This window comes from Pleurodeles waltl, chromosome 4_1 (genome assembly GCF_031143425.1).
Source record: "Pleurodeles waltl isolate 20211129_DDA chromosome 4_1, aPleWal1.hap1.20221129, whole genome shotgun sequence".
NCBI lineage: Eukaryota > Metazoa > Chordata > Amphibia > Caudata > Salamandridae > Pleurodeles > Pleurodeles waltl.
Genome location: NC_090442.1, coordinates 814,449,421 through 814,470,359, shown reverse-complemented (window position 1 = coordinate 814,470,359; position 20,939 = coordinate 814,449,421).

The window sequence follows — 20,939 nt, the reverse complement described above, 5'->3', positions numbered from 1 at the left end:
GCACACTGTGGATACTGTTGCAGTTGCTGACTTGGAGCTGAGGTTGCTGAAGAAATGTATCTCTTGTAGACACTTTGTTGCAGTTACAGTGTTTCTTGGAGCAGGCTGCGGTTGATCCGAGGTCAGAGGATGATGCTGAAGTTGTTGCAGAGGATTATTGAAGGAAACTTGCAAGCAGAATCTGAAGCAAACCCACAGGAGAGACCTTAACTAGCCCTGAGAAGGGGATTGGCTACCTTAACAGGTATGAACCTATCAGGAGGGGTCTCTGACGTCACCTGCTGGCACTGGCCACTCAGAGCCGTCCAGAGTGCCCCCACACCTTGCAAAGCAAGATGGCGGAAGTCTGGGACACACTGGAGGAGCTCTGGGCACCACCCCTGGGGTGGTGATGGAAAGGGAAGTGGTCACTCCCCTTTCCTTTGTCCAGTTTCCTGCCAGAGCAGGGGAGAAGGGGTCCCTGAACTGGTGTAGTCTGGTTTATGCAAGGAGGTCACTATCTTTGCCCTTCAAAGCATTCCCAGAGGCTGGGGGAGGCTACCCCTCCCCAGCCTGTAACACCTATTTCCAAAGGGAGAGGGTGTAACACTATACTCTCAGAGGAAATGCTTTGTTCTGCCTTCTTGAGACTGGGCTGCCCAGACCCCAGGAGGGCAGAACCCTGTTTATGAGGTGGCAGCAGCTGTAGCTGCAGTACAAGCCTCAGAGAGCTGGTTTGGCAGAACTGGGGGTCCATAGTGGAGCCCCCAGCATGCATGGCATTGGCTCCCCAACACCAGATTTGGAATGGGGGGAGAATTCCATGATCTTAGACATGTTACATGACCATATTCAGAGTTACCATCGTGAAGCTACATATAGGTATTGACCTATATGTAGTGAACGTGTGTAATGGTGTCCCCCCACTCCCAAAGTCCGGGGAAATGGCCCTGAACTATGTGGGGGCACCTTTGCTAGTGCAAGGGTGCCCTCACACTTAGTAACTTCGCACCTAACCTTCAGCAAGTGAAGGTTAGACATATAGGTGACTTATAAGTTACTTAAGTGCAGTGAAAATTGCTGTGAAATAGTGTGTGCACTATTTCACGCAGGCTGGAATGGCAGTCCTGTGTAAGGGTTTGTCTGAGCTCCTTATGGGTGGCAAAAGAAATGCTGCAGCCCATCTGGATCTCCTGGAACCCCAATGCCCTGGGCACCTAGGTACCATAGACTTACAAGGGTTGTCCAGTATGCCAATTGAAATTGGTAAATTAAGTCAATGGCCTACAGTGACACATTTACAAGCAGAGAGTGCATAAGCACTGAAGTTCTGATGAGGAGAGCCTCAGTGACACAGTTTGGCACTACACAGGCATAGTCATTAGGCCACAAACTATGAGCACTGGGGTTCTGGCTAGCGGGATCCCAGTGAGACAGGCAAAACACACTGACATATATGCTTTTATCTATGAGCACTGGGGTTCTGGCTAGCAGGATCTCAGTGACACAGTAAAAACACACTGACACACACACACAAACAGGCCAAAAGTGAGGGTAACCATGCTAGAAAGAGGCTACTTTCTCACAAGGTGTTAAAGTGACGCAGGGCTTTTGAACATGGGAGCCTTACACGCATTGCTGGAGTAGCATCATTTTTTATGCTAGTCCAGCAATGCATCAGTTTAGCGACACAGATGCGTTAGAATTTCTGACGTATCTGTGGAAACATGCTCCATGGAGCGCTGTATCATAAATACAGCGCTACGATTGCGTTGTTAATGGCTCCAGGGCTGGTGCACGAAAACTGGTGCATCGATTCACATGCACCAGTTTCTTGTAAATGAGGACCTAAGTGTGGTAAAACAGAAACATGGTAATAGGAAAGAGGAAAATTACAAATTTATGGGCAAATGTTTTCAATGTAGCAGACAGAGGATAAAGCAAGTGCTTTTTTTTATTGTCCTGCATTACAATCTACCTGCAATGACTATGGGAAGAACATTCATTATTGCAAATGCTGTAAAAGCAACAACAAAGAAGACAAGCATTTACTTGAGTTGGAGCTATTGGCATGGTAAATGCATAACTGGACTTTTTGCCACATTAATTAGTCAACCATGCAGCATATTTTGGTCCTTTCTGCCACATAATTCTAGTGGTCCTCCAGATAACTAAAGGGCTAGTGAGCCTACTGGATTTTTTTCTAAAAAAGGCCCTTAAAACACAAACTACTCCCAGGTGCAAAACATATTTACTTTGCATTTTCTACAGGTGACATTGCCGGGGGGCATTGAATAATAACTGTCCCTTTATTGCAGTCTGGGGAGTCAAACCAAATGCCCATGATTTTTCACACACTTGAGGAGAGCCATCTCACATGACATCAATGATCCTCAGTCAGTCTTGAACTGAAATATTAGTTATCAAATATTGCCCACTGTACAACATAATCAACTGTAAACTCTCCTCTAGGCTAGTTTTATAAATAGATGCACACACAGCTCAAGTTTCACAGACTCAAACTTGTGTAGTTCAATTAGTCAGGTTTCTGCTTTGTATTCACAGCTTTTATCACATTATAAAAATCCCAAAATGCAAAGCTGAAACAAACTAAATGAGCGAATCACACATCAAACTAGTGAGCTGGACAACTTTCCAAATACTACTACAAGGGCTAGTTTCCAGCTAGTATCAACTACAAGTCCCAGAATGAATATGTGTGCAGCAAGAAAATGTACTAAGCAGATAAGAGAGCATATAAGGTAAAAATGTCAAAATAACTCGATTGATGCTCTTTTTGAAGAGGGAACATACTTTTGTCTAGTTGAAGTTTGGACTCATTACAAGGTAGTGCATAGGGTTAATGTTCCTTCTGGAGAGAGAACATATTTTTGTTCAGTGGAAGCTCAGAGTCATTGTAAGGTAGCGCACAGGTTTAATATGCCCGCTGCAAAGAACGTGTACTAAGCAGATCAGAGTGCATATGATGTGAAAACAATGCCGCAGATTGAGTTTGCGTTCTGAGCTCTGTGAGCACTGTGGCAGCCATGAGAACATACCTTTGTCTAGTGGAAGATTGTAATCATCATAAGGTAGCACATAGGGTAAATGTGCCTGCTGCAAAGAACGTGTACCTAGACAAATCACAAAGTGCAAGTATTGTAAGCATGTCAAAATAACTGTGGCAATTTATGTTTTTTCAGGAGAGAGAACGTACTTTTGTCTAGTGGAAGCTTGGTGTCACCATAAGGTAGCGCACAGGGTAAATATGCCTACCGCAAAGAACATGTACTAAGCAGATCAGAGTGCATAGAATGTAAAAACAATACTGCCGATCGAGTTCACGCTCTGAGGTCTGTGAGCGGCAAGGCAGCCCAGAGAATGTACTTTTGTCTAGTGGAAGCTTGGAGTCATCATAATGTAGTGCACAGGATTAATGCACCTTCTGCAAAGAATGTGCACTAAGCAGATCAGAGTGCATATAATGTTAAAATTATACCATCGATCAAGTTTGCGCTCTGAGCACCATGGCCACCACGAAGCACAGACAAAACAAAAAATTAATTTGCCCGCTGTGAAGTATATCGGCAATTTTTCAATTATCCCTGCAACAGCATCAGTGTCCAAGGCGGTAACCAAACTGCCCCAAAGCGGGACAAACGAAAAGCATTTACCAATGGCATCAAGTAATTTTTGAAAGGAAAGTCCATGAATGAATGAAAGTAATGGGCATAATTAAAAGCCCACAATACATACGACAGATCAAAGCACTAGCGCGCTTGACCTAAAAAATGATCTACAACATTGTGCTTTGGGCCATCCGGTATTTCTATAATGTGACCGTGGAGAGTATAAGGCAGAGCCTCAAGATGGCTACATAAAATGTTTTAGTCATTTCAAAATTCTGAGCACATGTAGGGTTGGCCTGCTAATACTTCATGCAGCACTGAAGTACTCTTCTCAAAATGTGAAAACATCAAAATGCTTGAATTTATTGAAGCTGGCAGCCTTAGCATACTGTCGACTACTTTTGGATAGCCAGTAAGTTCACCAAATTCTGTTTTTAACAAAGGTGGGGCAGATATTCTTATGAAAGAAAAAGTGTGATGTCAACTATTGTTTGCTGAAAGCTAAAACTCATCTAACTCATCAAGGTAAACTGCTGCAAGTAGCAATGGAAACACTAAAGCCATCACTTTTCAGTTTGAGTAAATCAAACAGGTGCACAGCAAGGAAGCTGTTTTAGAACAACGGGACAGATTAAAACAAAAGCGGCAAAAAGGCACAGTGGTTCAATGAGGAAAGTGCCCTGCTAACAGCAGTGAGTGTGATTTGTATGTCACGGTTTCGAATTCTGTCAGGACCAAAACCCCCTCATGTCCTCCTGAGATAACCAATAAAGTACAATTACAAATCGCACTTTTTCTGGTGCAAATGCACACAGCACTTGTTGCCCTAACGGATGGGGCGGTGCTGTGTGGATGCCTATATATTTGAGTCCTTATTTGAGTTAGATTTTGCGCATCTATCTTTCACATAACATCATCTATCATAACTGTGATTCCCATAACTTGACAAGTGCACCTCGTGGTCATTATACAAAATGGAAAAACATTTCCCAAATAGGCTCAAAGAAAAACAACACCTTTCTACCTACACATCCTGGATGGTTCAATTGGCTGTCTATGTGGGTAAGCACCTCAACGCCCCACACAGGGTTTGTAAGTGCTATCTGGATGCTACAAAAAATGGTATACTAGAGGTGCCAGGGAGAAACTGCAAAGAAGAGTAGAATACACAGACCGAAATATTCAAAGAGTTTTGTTTTATTTTTCTGACATTCTGACATCACCTTTATTTTTGGGTCTGGCCTCCAGCCAGTGGCTGCTGTCTCGTTGATGTAGACAAACAAATTCATGCGTAAAAATACACAGACACAATACAGTGTTTAGTTTAAACCTGTGGTTTTAGGTGAGGCGCACCGAAACTCATGTTTGGGAACCTGAATGTATTTTTCATTCACGAGGCTTTGTCCCAGAACAAGAGAGAGGAAATTGGGAGAGGGAAAGGAAATGACTAGAAACAGTGAGCAAGGAAGAAAGCAGGGATGAGAAGGAACCTGCTGGAGTGATACGAAGGAGAGAGTGTGTAGGGTTGTGGAAGAAAGAGGTATGAAATGACTAGACAGAAATGGCATTCAGCAACCTCTGACATTCAGCACCATCTGGCACAGGCTATGGAGAAGAACTTTTGGGCACTGGCACTAATTTTTTAGTTAAAACTCTACATGGACATATAAATATTGGAGGATCTTTGGATCACATCTTTTCTTCCATTGGTTTTGTTTAACTTTCATTCACAAAAGCTCTCTTAAGATTCTTAACATTCTTAAGCTGAGAGTGATTGCATTTTTCTGCACATCCACCTCAAAAGAATTACATTTCAGTGCAAGGACTGGTAGATCAATACTTTAATTTGGCAGTGCTTTGTTCTTTGGATTATTCATCTTTTTTTAGGTCACACAAGTTTGTACTATCTCTACAGGATACAGTATTTTGAAAGTCCATGTTTCTAAGCACCACTAAGAATCATATGTTCTCTTGCTAGACATTAAGGCCTTCTTTATGACTTTGGTGGTCTTCCTTGAAGACTACTAAAGGCACGTGCGCAAGGAGACCGCTGGCGGTCTCCTGTCGGCCATATCACGGGTACTGCAAGATTTCCACCACACTTTGGGCAGAAACCCGGCTGTAATTGTGCTGCAGGGCAAAGGCGTTTTAGCAGTTCCACCACATGTGTCCCCCAACCAGTAGGACCTCACCCGCCATATTATAGGCCCAATATGGCCTGGCGGTGTCCTGCTGGTGGTGCGCTGCCGGTGGTGGAAGCACCCCATCCCATTCCCTGCTGGATGAACTTCTCCCTAGACCTGGTAAGGTGATCGTCCGACAGGGGAGGGAAGTGGGATGGTGGGGGGTGTTGTGTGTGCGTATATGAGTGTGTTGAGCCTGAGTTTGTACAAGAATGTGTGTGTTTGTGGTTGTATGCGTGTCTGTAAGTCAGTGCGTATGCGTGTGAGTATACATGTTTGGATGGGTGTGAGTATGCATGCATGAATGCGCGTATGAATGGAGTTGTGAATGCATGCATGTAAGTGTAGGTGAATGGGTGTACGTGTGGTGCTTGTGGGTGTCTGTGCATGTATGCAGGGAGAGGGCACTATGTCAGTAGGGGGGTGGGGGTCCTCTGGCTGGAGGCGGGAAGGGGAGGGTCTAGTGCTTGCTGGTGGGATGGGGGAGCCGTCTACTAGTGACAGGGACGGAATTCCCTGTCACCAGTAGCCCTTCCGCCATGGTTTTCATGGTGGTGCTACTGCTGCAGAAACCATGTCGTAAGGCCGGCTCCTAATACAGCCGGCGGTCTTCTGTGGACCGTCGGGTCAGAGGTGATCATATCCGGCCCGGCGGTTCAGACCGCCATGGCAGTATGAGTGGAGATGTAGCGGGTGGGAGAGGCCAACCCACCACACTCATAATGTGGCAGTCTTCACCGCCAGCCTGGTGGTGGTGGGACCGCCACATTTACCCTGGGGGTCGGAAGCTGCCAGGGTCTTATGCCCACCTAAATCTGTAAACAGTTTCTAAAACTGTTCAAATTACATCTTCCACCCAAGAGGAACGCATAATGTTAAAGTAAAATTATATGTGATAGCAAACTTTTATTTATATTGTAAAATTTTAGTGCAAAGTTATGGTTGCACAGTTTAGATGGTGACATGTTTTTTCTCTTTTGTTTTTTTGTGGCATATGCCTGAGGTAAAAAAAAAACACAGAAACAAGTTAACTATCACATCAGCTCACCAAGTTTAGACACATTGGCTTGCCTAATGCTGTCTTCCCTAACAAATTAATGTTTAATAAATGAGGAAAGTGTCTTACTAGCACTGGTGCTAAAAAATATGACTTCATTCTTGAGCAAAAATATCAGCAGATGAGATGGGTGTGAATGGAGAAGAAACGATGTGCTTTCAATCTCTGATGCCTGCCCAGTTGTGAAGGATGAGCCCTATGGTTTCTGTGCATTTGTGGCCTGTAAATTTAGATTGAAAAACTGAAAAGGGTTGCCGCCATGAGTGTGAGCCTGAAGGGGATACACCGAAGGAAAAAGAAGTTTGCTCGCAATCAAAGTTATGGGCAAAAGTGCAATGATCTATGTAACAGGGTTGATGGCCAATGCAGTAATAAAATCGCTCTAAGGAGAGACAAACGTAAAGCATTTACAAACAAAAACAAAGGATTTTTGAAAGGCAAGCCCATAAATGAGTGATAGTGATGGGTGTGATGTGGGTGTGGTTAAAAGCCCAGATACATACCAACATGTCGGAAAAGCAGCACTTGCACGCTGCTATGCTCAACCTAATAAAGTGGAGAAGTTCTAATATATTACCCCAGAAATAGTTTTTCAAGTTAAATATGTGTTTGGTTTACCCGGGGACAATGTTCCAGATTGTTCTTGTGAGAGTGTATTTAAGTCCTCATTCATGAACATCCCTCAGAGGTATTGAAAATAAACTCTACTAATGTTCTCATGAGGCTTGATTTCAACTCACATCTGACCATAATTTCTGAAGAGATTTCTGATGGAAACTTTCCTAAGAGGTTATGGAAGGTTTTCAATAGAAGTGACCAGCTACTTTAATGGCAACTTAAAGATAGGCAACAGTTGTCTTGCATGAAAGGTGTATGTCTACATTAAATGTGATAATTTAATTGAGCAGCAACATCAAAAAGTGTTAGGAGTCAAATTAGAGCCACATTTTAACCCACAAGTTGAGATTAAGGAGTTATGACTAGATAGAACACATTGTGTTCTGGAATTCAAGCAGTTATTCACTGATCACTTATGATGTTTGAAAGGGTATAGGCATCACATCAAACGTAAGTGTAATGCTGTATCAATAATACCTAAAGTCAGACCCATACCTCTAGTTATATGTGAGAAATTGGGTTGTTGAGTGACTGTGTGGGATCCCTGGTCAAGCAACAGCAACAATTATTTACAGAATGAACCACAAGAAGTTACTAAATTAACATGTGCTTAAGCCTGGGTAGTTTGGCACAAAGAGCAGTCAGGCTTAAATTATAGAAAATGTGTAAAGTATTTATGCATCACACAAACAGTAAGAAAGTGAATACACAACACAAGAAAAATCACAAATCAATTTAGAAAAATAGGGTAAATTTTAATAAATCATTTGCCACCAAAATGTCAAAATCCAATCAATAGAACTAGACCTCTAAATTTTGAAATATTTGAGTGAAAAGAGGACCAAAAAGCACAAAGCACCAACTGTAGATATCTGGTCATGCTGGACTGGGACAAAATCACAAGTTCAGGCAAGCCACGATGGAGAGCTGGCAAACTACAGGGACCCTGTAAGGCCCACTGAACAAAGTACCTTAAATTCTAATTTGTGGAGCATTGCGAGGGTTCACGTCAAACATGTGTTGCGCAGACAAACCGATGCATTGGTTCTGAATTGTGATGAGGCTTCAGTGCAATGTCCTATGTTGTCAGTGAGGATACCATTGACACAGGTTTGTGATGTGAAGTATTTTGTCAATGATGTGCTGCACAGAGGGGCAATGCGTCAATTCCGAGGAGCTGTGGGCTGCTATGCAGAGTTCAGCGTGATTGTTGAGGTCACAAACAATGAGGGTAGTGAGGGCCTGTGCCAAGAATGAGTCACTCAGCAGTGGTTCTGATGTAGCAATGGACTGGGATGCAATGAGGAACTTCGCGGCAGCAACTATGGATAGTGCAGTGCAGAAGACGAGATGCATCGGTTGAGCTGGATCCACAAAGGCTGGAAGAGCACCTTATGCCCACTTCTAAGGGCCCAGGACTACGATGACACCACTTGCCAGGTTAAACACACAAATGGCAGAGTCTAGGTGCTGGGATCACTGTTGTTGGAACCTTCTGTCTCTGAGACTCTAGTCAGGAGACCAGTCAACTAGCCCTTGAAGTCACTTTGGGGTCACCAGATGCAGGTCCAGTGCTTGTCTCTCAGTGTTATGCTATTAATTGTGTTTGACCAATGACTTTGTGTTTCACCACTGTGCATATTAGTTGCTCAATGTTCACCAGTAGCACATTACATGTTGTATTCAGTTTAGCTGCCTACTGGCTTTAACGTGGCATTAGACATTACATTTGGTATTTAGGTTAGCTGCCTATTAGCTTTAACATGGCATTAGCCATTACATTCTGTATTCAGTTTACCTGCCTATTGACTTTAACATGGCATTAGCCATTACATTCTGTATTCAGTTTAGCTGCCTATTTGCTTTAACATGGCATTAGACATTACAGTTGAGTCACTGCAGATGAGCTGTGTTTTTCAAAGCTGTGTTTTTCCACATGATAGACCAAGCTGTGTTTTTCACACCACACCCTAGCTGATAAGAGAGCGTAGTTTTTGTGTTTACCCCTCAATCCGGTCTGGGAACGAGTGAAGTTTGGAGAATTGGCCACTCTCCAGGTTTATTCGGTTCCCACACTGAGTTTGCTTTTAACGGTGGCCCTGGGCAGCAGCGAGATAAGGATCTTGACTTCAGGCAGGAACGGACGTCAGTTGCCTGTCTCCCGTTTGGGTGGAAAATCTCTTTCTCGCAGTTGAACCGGAGTCATCAACTTGCAGCCATTAGAAAGATGAAGTGGAGTGATAGGCCCTACGGTGATGTGAATTTTATGCTTTGCTTTGAAGTTATGCTATAATATAATCACATGTATTTGTTGTGTACATTGCAACTGAGAAGTACTTTGATATATTTTGCTTTCATTGCTGCGACTACTTTTAAACGTGTGCTTCCAACCTACTAATCTCGTCTTTCAGGAACCTCGTGGTGAAGTAATAATAACAATAAATGTCTTCTTTAAACTAAGAAGTGCATTCCAGAGAAGTATTGTAAGCTCGGACATAAGATAAGAGAAGGAAAGCAAAACACTCAGGCAGGAGGGCAGCAGGTAGCAGGTCATCACAGAAGGACAGCAGTCCTTTAGAGAACCAGTCCAGCAGAGTGGCAGTCCTTTCAGAAGCACATCAGCCCATCTTCCAAGCAGAGTATCCACAGGTCCAGAAGTGTACTGAAGAGTTGAGGTCCTATTTATGAGTCAGTTTACATTGCTCTTCCACCACTTAACATCGTGCAAGAGCGACTCAAACTTTAAGGCAGACTTTTTAACCCATGCAAAGCCCATTTGCATTGCTCTGTGTGCTTCTAAAACTGTAAAGTAACACAACACTGCGCATATAGCTGCATTGCTTTACTCTGCCCTGGGAAGGCATTCCAGGAGCATTGCCTGGGTGTTTCCAGGCATCTCCCATGGATTTTGACACATCCTGAGATTTACATGAACCTGTTAACCCTAGGGATGTGCCAAAATCCTACACCTCCCAAGGAGAGGTCTAATGTGAAGAAATATCTCTTTCTATGTGTGCTGCATTCAACCAGCGTGGGACTTACTGCACAGGTTTTGGTATTGTTGAGGGCTGACCCACTTTTGGAGTGGGTGCTGGGGAGACTCAAGAGAGTTCTGGACTGGGACATTCCCTGTGACCCCAAATGCATCCTTCTTCACATCACAGATATCAGGGGGGAACACACCACCAGAAGGTGCTTCTTTTGTTAGGGTTGGTGGTGTCCAAAAGAGACATTGCTAGATCCTGGAAGGCAACAGAGGATCCTTTGGTACAGACATGGGCTGAGAACATGGACCATTGTATGGTGTAGAAACATTTGATATATCTGTCCTGAGGCTGCCCCCAGAAACACTTTCAGATTTGGAAGGACTTTGCAGAGTACAGAGGGAAACAGATGGGGACATGCATCAGTAGGGCCATGGGTTGTCATAGAAGACGGAGAACTGCATGGGTGATGGGCACTCTTAATATACCCTTAGGATAAATGAAAGATGTTCTCCTATACTACTGCTAGTGACCATGGAGTCTTGTGTCTGATGATGATCTCTATGCAATATCAATGCCTGCCATGTGTTATAGTACTATAAACCTGCTCGTGCTTGACACACTTTTTTTTTCTGTGTTGTAAAGAATTGATTAAATGTTGTTAAAAAACAAATCTTCAAATGAGAAAGGAATTCCAAATCCATCTTGATGGAGAATGATCCTCAATTTAGTTCAGGGTAATATGATATTTTTCTGAAAAAGTGTTGCATTACGCATAAGAAAAGGTTAATCAGTGAGTCAGTGTAGGAGGCTGGCCTTGTTTGTAGTGGGTACCTTGGGTACTTACACCTTATACTAGGTACAGTTATCCATTATTAGTGAAGTAGTAGTGTTCTAGCAGCTTAGGCGGATAGAGGTAGCTATAGCAGAGCAGCTTAGGCTGAACTAGGAGACATGCAAAGCTCATGCAATACCACTTATAGTTTCACAGTACTTATACACAAATAAAGACAATACTCAGTGTTACCAAAAATAAAGGTAGCTTATTTGGGTGACACGGTAACAAAAATATCTAAGAGGCAATACTCCTTCTGTAGGTAAGTATTATACACAATATATACACTAGATACCAAAATAAGGTAAGTAATTATACATAGGATAGTGAAAACAATAAGAAATGCTATAGAATACAATGGGAGAAAATAGGTCTCAGGGCAACACCAACATATACTAAGAAAGTGGAATGCGAATCACGAATTCCGCCCTAGACAAGTGTAGTGTGTGCAGAATCGCTGGGAGAGTAAGAATACAGTAAAGGTAAGTACATTACCCCACCCCAGAGCCAAGAAAAGCAGGTGTAAAGTACTGCAAGTTTCCTTACGGCACATGACACCTCGTGATTGGGATTATTGCAATAACCAACCAAGTCTGAAACCAACAACTGCTGAATTCCTGGACCTGAAGACCTGCAAAAGAAGGGGACCAAGAACAGAAATCGAAAGAAGTTCCAGGAAGGGCAGGAGCCCCTGCCAACCCAGAAGAGGGTGCAAAAAAAGAGCCTCTGGTTAGACGAAGACTACAGAAATCCTCCTAGGAAAATGTCTGTGGGTTCCTGCAGGATGCAAAGGATGTCCAACGACGTGAAGATGGATGCAGATGTGATTTCTTGTTGGAAGTCGCCAACAAGCCTTTGTTCTGACAAAGATGCTTTATGCGTCAAAATGGTGCTGGCTGGACCCAGGATGGACCTGGGGGCCTAAACTCTGTGTGAGGAGGAAGAGGGGTCTTTCAGCACTTTAGAGAGCCCTCAGGGCACCAGACAGCACGCACGGGAGTCCCAGGACAGGGGGACAAAGGAGGTGCAAAATGCAGTTGGTGCAGCACTGCAAAGAAGGGTCTGACTCCGCCGGAGGTCAACTCAGTGAGTTGAGCATTGCAGGATAGAGTGCTGGGCCAGGCTGTGCAAGAAGGATTTTGGCAAATAGTGCACAGAGGCCTAAAGGAAGTGAAGAAGGCACGGTGCACAGGGATACTGTCGTTCTCAAGGAAGTCAAGGTCTTACCTCCTCCAAATTGCATCAGCAGGACCTCTGGACAGTCTGTGTCGATGGGGTCCACACTCTGTGTTCCAAGGCGCACGCTCGTCGCTGTGAGAGGAGTCCAACAGTATGGCCATCAACTTAGAAGGTTCCTGCGTGAGCAGTGGAGTGACCCCGTCAACCCACGGGAGATTTCTTCAGTCCTTCTGGTGCAGGATGAAGTCTGGGAGTCCTCAGAGCCTGCACACCGTGGAAACTGTTGCAGTTGCTGGCCGGAGCTGCAGTTGCAGAAGAAAAAGTATCCCTTGTGGATACTTTGTTGCTGTTACAGCGGTTCTTGGAGCAGGCTGAGGTTGATCCAAGGTCAGAGGATGAGCAAGTAGTTGCAGAGGATTGCTGCTGGAAACTTGCAAGTAGAATCTGAAGAGAACCCACAGGAGAGATCCTAAATAGCCCTGAGAGGGGGATTGCCTACCTTATCAGGTAAGGACCTATCAGGAGGGGTCTCTGACGTCACCTGCTGGCACTGGCCACTCAGAGCTCTCCAGAGTGCCCCCACACCTCTCAAAGTAAGATGGCTGAAGTCTGGGACACACTGGAGGAGCTCTGGGCACCACCCCTAGGGTGGTGATGGACAGGGCAATGGTCACTCCCCTTTCCTTTGTCCAGTTTCACACCATAGAAGGGGACAAGGGGTCCCTGAACCGGTGTAGCCTGACTTATGCAAGGAGGGCACCATCTGTGCCCTTTAACGCCTTTCCAAAGGCTGGGAGAGGCTACCCCTTCCAAGCCTGTAACACCTATTTCGAAAGGGAGAGGGTGTAACATCCTGCTCACAAAGGAAATGTTTTGTTCTGCCTTCTTGGGACTGAGCTGCTCAGACCCCAGGAGGGCAGATCCCTGTTTGTGGGATGGAAGCAGCTGTAGCTGCAGTGCAAGCCTCAGACAGCTGGTTTGGCAGTACTGGGGGTCCATAGTGGAGCCCCCAGGATGCATGGAATTGGCTCCCCAATACCATATTTGGAATGAGGGGACAATTCCAAGATCTTAGACATCTTACATGGCCATATTCGGAGTTACCACTGTGAAGTTACATATAGGTATTGACCTATATGCAGTGCACGCATGTAATGGCGTCCCCGCATTTACAAAGTCCTGGAAAATGGCCCTGAACTATGTGGGGGCATCTTTTCTAGTGCAAGGGTGCCCTCGCACTTAGTAACTCTGCACCTAACCTTCAGCAAGTGAAGGTTAGACATATTGGTGACTTAAAAGTTACTTAAGTGCAGTGAAAATGGCTGTGAAATATTGTGTGCACTATTTCACGTAGGCTGCCATGGCAGGCCTGTGGAAGGGTTCGTCTGAGCTCCTTATGGGTGGCAAAAGAAATGCTGCAGCCCATCTGGATCTCCTGGAACTCCAATGCCCTGGGGACCTAGGTACCATATACTAAGGACTTATAAGGGGGGTCCAGTGTGCCAATTGAAATTAGTAAATGAAGTCACTACCCTACAGTGACACATTTAAAAGCAGAGAGACCCTAAGCACTGAGGTTCTGGTTAGCAGTGCCTCAGTGACACAGTCAAGAACTACTGACAACGTACACATCAGGCCACAAACTATGAGCAATGGGGTCCTGACTTGCAGGACCCCAGTGAGACAGGCAAAACACACTGACATACACTCACAAACAGGCCAAACAAAAGTGGGGGTAACCATGCTAGAAAGAGGCTACCTTCTCACTCAGCCCTTCCCAAACGAACGACAATAAGGCTAACCTTGGCCAGTTGAGACTTTATTGTCTATGTGGTGATAAGTGGAGAGTAGATCTGCAATAGAATGGTTACTCCCTTATCATCCACTATATAGTTACTTCCCTGTGGGACCTGAAACCACCCTGTTTGGAGATTTTTACCTAACCAACAGTGTGAGTGTAAATTCTCAGAGTTCCTATTAGTATGTTTTAAAGTTGGGCAGTGGGATTGGTCCTCTGGGCCTATGTCAAATGCAGGAAATGCTAGACAGGGATGCTGTCTCAATAAAGCCATAGCTGCGCAAAAACTTTGTCCATATGGCTGCAAGATAGAACAGGGTTGTTGTTTCTGTTGAGTTGAAGCAGGACAGGGCTGCTGTCCTAAGTATTTAGAGGCAGTGCAGGGCTTCTGCACTAAAGTTTCTCTGTGAGGGCTGGAGGGATGCTCCATATTTACTAAAATGGTGCAATTTTGCACATCTGGATTAATAGTTCCACAGAGAGGTACTTTAACCTCTGGGAGTCCAGCTGTAGTATCTGATGGCTCCTTTGGTACAGGTTTCACCCCAGAGAGAGGTTCCCCCCACCACAGGAATGGTATCCTTATTGGCAGGGTGGGAAAGGGATACTTTGATTCCCTTCTTACCTGTTGGTAGAGAGGGATCCTGACATTTCAGTCCTTTTTCTCTCCTTTGCTTTTTCATTTCACCAGAAATGAGGGGAAGCATTTCCTCAGGGATACCCATCATGGATGCATAGGTCTTAAAGTGTGCCTCAGCCCAACCTGAGGCCTCCAGGTCATTCCCTAGGGACAATCTACAGGTAAGCTAGGTGATACCATCACCTGCTTAGGGCCAGTAACTCCACCCCAACTAAGCTGAACTACAGCTAAGGGGAGAGACTGAGTGGAGTTATTGACTTCAGTAATCTGGTACTTCTGTCCAAGGAGGTGTGGTACAGGTGACACCAGGTTTTCAGTCACCAAAGTGATAGTGGCACCTGTGTCCCTGGAGGCCTGGGCCTCAACACCATTTATTAAGATTGACTGCCTGTACCTATCCATGTTAAGGGGACAAGCAGCCGAGGCGGCAAGCCAAATCCCACAAGGTGAGACAAAAACTGTCTTGGGACTGTCTACCCCAGTTTCTATTATGGTCCCAAAAGTGAACCCAACTACACTTTTAGTTTGACTATTGCTAGTAGTCCCACCACTATTACCACTACTGCTAGGGGCACTAGAGTCTGGTGTATTAGTGGTGGCAGGTTCAAGGTCTTTAACTGAGCAGGACTTATCCCCTGGCCAATGGCCTTTACCTCTGCATACATAGCACCAAGGCTTTTTTTGATTGTGTGAAGAGTGAGAAGATGAAGAAGTTTTATCCCCACCCCCAGAGGAGTGTTTTGAACCTGAAGAAGGATCTTTGTGTTTACCTTTATACCCATGCATGACCTCAGATTTTCCACCATCTTTATTTTTGCTGTCTTTGTCACCTCCTGTATGAACCTTTCTGTTCACCCTTGTTCTGACCCATTTGTCTGCCTTCTTTCCCAATTCTTGGGGAGAGGTCAGATCTGATTCCACAAGATACTGATGCTACAAGTCAGACACACAATTGTTCAAAATATGATCTCTCAGAATTAAGTTATGTAGGCTTTCATAGTCAGTCACCTTACTGCTATTTAACCAACCGTCTAGGGCCTTCACAGGACAGTCTACAAAGTCTATACAGTCCTGTGATTACTCCTTTCTGGTCTCTCTGAACTTTATCCTGTATTGCTCAGTGGTTAAGCCCAGACCATCCAAGAGTGCACTTTTAAGAATTTGGTAATTATCTGCATCATTCTCTCTGACAATAAGGAGTCTGTCTCTCCCCTTACCAGAGAAGGATAGCCACAGGATAGCCACCCACTGTACATGAGGGACCCTCTGAACTGTACAGGCCCTCTCAAGTGCAGCAAACCGCTTGTATATGTCATCACCATCCTTGTAAGGAGGGACAACTTTGTGCAGATTTCTAGAGTCAAATGAAGGTTCCCTAACCTTTGAATTTCTGAAACTGCTGCTGCCACCATGTAGGACTAACCCCAAACCCCGGCTTTCCTTTTTCACAGCCAGGGATTCCCTGTCTAAGGCCAACTGTTGCTACATTAGCCTCAGCCTGGCCTTCTCTAACCTCAGCTTTCAGAGTTCCCTATCTAGGGACTGGTCCTTAAGGTTAGATGTGTGGGATACCTCTGAAACAGGGATAATACTGGAATGAACAGAGCCAGATCTATCTCTAACAGGGGCCACACTAGTGACCTGGCCTCTAGGGGTGAAGTGAGCCCTACTAGTGTGTGAACCTTTCCCACTCCCAGTTGTATTAAGGGGCTTGTTAACAGATAAATCTGTGGAAGGGCTCTCCCCAGGATTGTCAGTGTGCTCCTCTGAGCCTTCCTGGTTGGAATCATCCTCTACCTCTTCCCTTGTCTGATCTGGACCAGTGCTGAGTCCCTGGTCATCTTGGAGGAGAAGATTTAAGAGGAACTCCTTATTGGGGTTCTTCCCAATCCCTAAACATCTTTCAATACAGAGACCCCTCAAATTTTTTAAGTTTAGATTCTCAAGGATAGTCTCGACAACTCTAGGGCAGCTTCTACAGAAGACATATTGAAAGAGAAAACAGTTTAGGAAAGTGAGTAAAACGTTAGTAGAATAACAGAGCTAACTTGTTAGAGAAAAGAAGAAAACCTTTCAGACCTTTGTAAAAACGTTTGCATAGTTTGAAGAACTTTTAAGAATGTTAGAAAATTACTTCTAGGCATATATTATATATGCTCTAAGTATTGGAGCAAGCTTTTCTTGTGAAAAGCACCAGTAACAAAGTGGTGCAATTGCAAGTACTTATCCCACCGCTGCACCACCAATGTATGATGCTGGCCTGGTTTGTAGAGGGTACCTTGGGTACTTACACCTTATACAAGGTCCAGTTATCCCTTATTAGTGAAGTAGTAGTGTTCTAGCAGCTTAGGCAGATTGAGGTGGCTATAGCAAAGCAGCATAGGCTGAACTCGGAGACATGCAAAACTCATGCAATACCACTTATAGTTACACAGTACTTATACACAAGTAAAGACAATACTCAGTGTTACCAAAAATAAAGGTAGTTTATTTGGCACAGTACCAAAAATATCTTAGAGGCAATACTCCTTCTGTAGGTAAGTAGTATACACAATATATACACTAGGCAACAAAATAAGGTAAGTAATTAGACATAGGATAGTGCTAACAATAGGAAATGCTATAGAATGCAATGAAAGAAAATAGGTCTAAGGTAACACCAACCATATACTGAGAAAGTGGAATGTGAATCACAAATACCCCCCTAGACAAGTGTAGTGTGTGCAGAATCGCTGGGAGAGTAAGAATATGGTAAAGGTAATGACATTACCCCAACCCAGAGCCCAGAAAAGCAGGAGTAAAGACTTGCAAGTTTCTTAACAGCACACTACACCTCGTAATTGAGATTATTGCAATAACCAACCAAGTCTGCAAACAACAACTGCTGGATTCCTGGACCTGAAGACCTACAAAAGATGGGGACCAAGTCCAGAAGTCAAAAGAAGTTCCAGGAAGGGCAGGAGTCCCTGCCAACCCAGAAGAGGGTGCAAAAGAAGAGTCCCTGGTTGAACGATGACTGCAGAAATACGCCCTAGGAAGATGCCAGCAGTCCCTGCATGATGCAAACAATGTCCCATGATGTGAACATGGATGCAGATGTGATTTCATGTTTGAAGTCACCAACAAGCCTTGGTTGCAACGTTTTGCATCAAAATGACGTTGGCTTGTCCCAGGTTTAACCTGGGTGCCTCAACTCTGTGTGAGGAGGAAGAGGGCAATTTCAGAACTTTAGAGAGCCCTCAGGACACCAGACAGCACCCACGGGAGTCCTAGGACATGGGTACAAAGGAGGTGCAAAATGCGGTTGGAGCAGCACTGCAAAGAAGGGTCTCACGCTGCTGAAGGTCAACTGAGTGAGTTGAGCATTGCAGGATAGAGTGTTGGGGACCTGGGCCAGGCTGTGCTTGAAGGGATTTTGCAAATAGTGCACAGTGCACAGGAAGTGAAGAAGACCTGGTGCACAGGGGTACTGTAATTCTCAGGGAAGACAAGGTCCTACTTCCTCCAAATTGCATCAGCAGGACCTCAGGACAGTCTGTGTTGATGGGGTCTAACCTCTGTGTTCCAAGGAGCACACTTGTCGCTGTGAGAGGAGTCCAAGAGTACCGGTCGTCGATTTAGAAGGTGCCTGCGTGAGCAGGGCAGTGACTCCGTCACCCCACAGGAGATTTCATTGATCCTTCTGGTGCAGGATGAAGACAGGGAGTCGTCAAAGCATGCACACCATGGAAACTGTTGCAGTTGCTGGCTGGAGCTGAAGTTGCAGAGGAAAAGTATCCCTTGTGGGTACTATGTTGCTGTTACAGCGGTCCCTGGATCAGGCTGAGGTTGATCCGAGGTCAGAGGTTTCCTGCTGGAAACTTGCAAGTAGAATCTGAAGAGAACCCACAGAAGAGACCCTAAATAGCCCTGATAGAGGGATTGGCTACCTTATCAGGTAAGGACCTATCAGGAGGTGTCTCTGACGTCACCTGCTGGCACTGACCACTCAGAGTCCTCAAGAGTGCCCCCACACCTTGAAAGCAAGATGGCTGAAGTCTGGGACACACTGGAGGAGCTCTGGGCACCATTCCTAGGGTGCTTATAGACAGGGGAGTGGTCACTCCCCTTTCCTTTGTCCAGTTTCGCACCAGAGCAAGGGACAAGGTGTCACTGAACTGTTGTAGACTGGCTTATGCAAGAAGGGCACCATATGTGCATTTCCAGAGGCTGGGGGAGGCTACCCCTCCCCAGCCTGCAATACCTCTTTCCTAAGGGAGAGGGTGTAACACCCTGCTCCCAAAGGAAATACTTTGTTCTGCCTTCCCGGGACTGAGCTGCTTTGAGGTTGCAGCAGATTTAGCTGCAGTGAAAGCCTCAGAGAGCTGGTTTGGCAGTACTGGGGGTCCATAGTGGAGCCCTCAGGATGCATGGAATTGGCTCCCCAATACCAGATTTGGAATGGGGGGACAATGGGGGGACAATTCCATGATCTTAGACACCTTACATGGCCATATTCAGAGTTACCATTGTGAAGCTACATAGAGGTATTGACCTCTATGTAGTGCACACGTGTAATGGCGTCCCGCACTCACAAAGTCCCAGGAAATGGCCCTGAAGTATGTGGGGGCACCTTTGCTAGTGCAAGGGTGCCCTCACACTGAGTAACTTTGCACCTAACCTTCAGCAAGTGAAGGTTAGACATATAGGTGACTTATAAGTTACTTAAGTGCAGTGAAAATGGCTGTGAAATAGTATGTGGACTATTTTACGCAGGCTGCTATGGCAGGCCTGTGGAAGGGTTTGTCTGAGCTCCTTATGGGTGGCAAAAGAAATGCTACAGTCCATAAGGATCTCCTGGAACCGCAATGCCCTGTGTACCTAGGTACCATATACTAATGACTTATAAGGGGGGTTCAGTGTGCCAACTGAAATAGGTAGATGAAGTCACTAGCCTACAGTGACAAATTTAAAAGCAGAGAGAGCATAAGCACTGAGGTTCTGGTTAGCAGAGCCTCAGTGACACAGTCAAGCACTACTGACAACACACACATTAGGCCACAAACTATGAGCACTGGGGTCCTGGCTAGCAGGATCTCAGTAAGACAGGCAAAGCACCCTGACATACACTCACAAACCATGCCAGAAAGAGGCTACTTTTTCACAGTCAGTCAAATATCTTTATTTGGTTTTAGTATAGAAAACCATAAGAGCACATAAAAATGCACAAAAATACATATTTTGGCCATATCAGCAATTAAGTCAAGGCAAACCATATCATGTAGCGAATAAACATTTTCTCAGACGAACAGCACCTGAACAAAAAGCATTTGCAATCCAATGGGTCTCGTGTTTACTAGAGTTAAAGCTATTAGCGTTGTAAACTCCTAACCGGATTTTTCTTGCCACATAAACTGAAAAGTAGAACAGTTTTACATAAGTGAGCCAATAGCCACCATAAGCGCAGAGCAAACACACAAAAGGAAACAGAATTTTGCTTGCAGTGAAATGTATTGACAAAAGTGCAATTATCCATGTAAACGGCAAAAGTGCAAATATCCATGTAACAGGGTTGATGTCATGCAAAGCGCTCTACTACTGCCTATGAAATAAAGAGGAAAAATACTGCAGAAACTTACGGAAAACATGGAGCCTCCTATGTTTTCAGTAGTTGGCCGGTGTGCTCGAGGTGCTAAACACCAGAAAAGGTATGAAGTTTGCATGCCTTCCACTAATGAAATCAAGCTAATTTTAAAATGCAAGCCCACGAACCAAGCAAACTGATGGGCTTCACATGGGCGTGGTTCAAAGCCCACAGAGAGATTACACCAGGGACGGAGCGCTTTGTGCTCAACACTAAAAATGGCAAATTTGACAGCATGTTTTTTTTTCATACATTTACTGAAAATCCAGAGTTTATCTATGTGCGCTATTGAAACATTCTAATAATTCTGTGCTGTGTGCTAAGCATGACTTTCTCTCCACAAAAGGTCTTTAAAATATAGTGGCAACACAGCAGGTTTTGCAGTAAAATGTCTATAAAAATTCACTGAAGGAC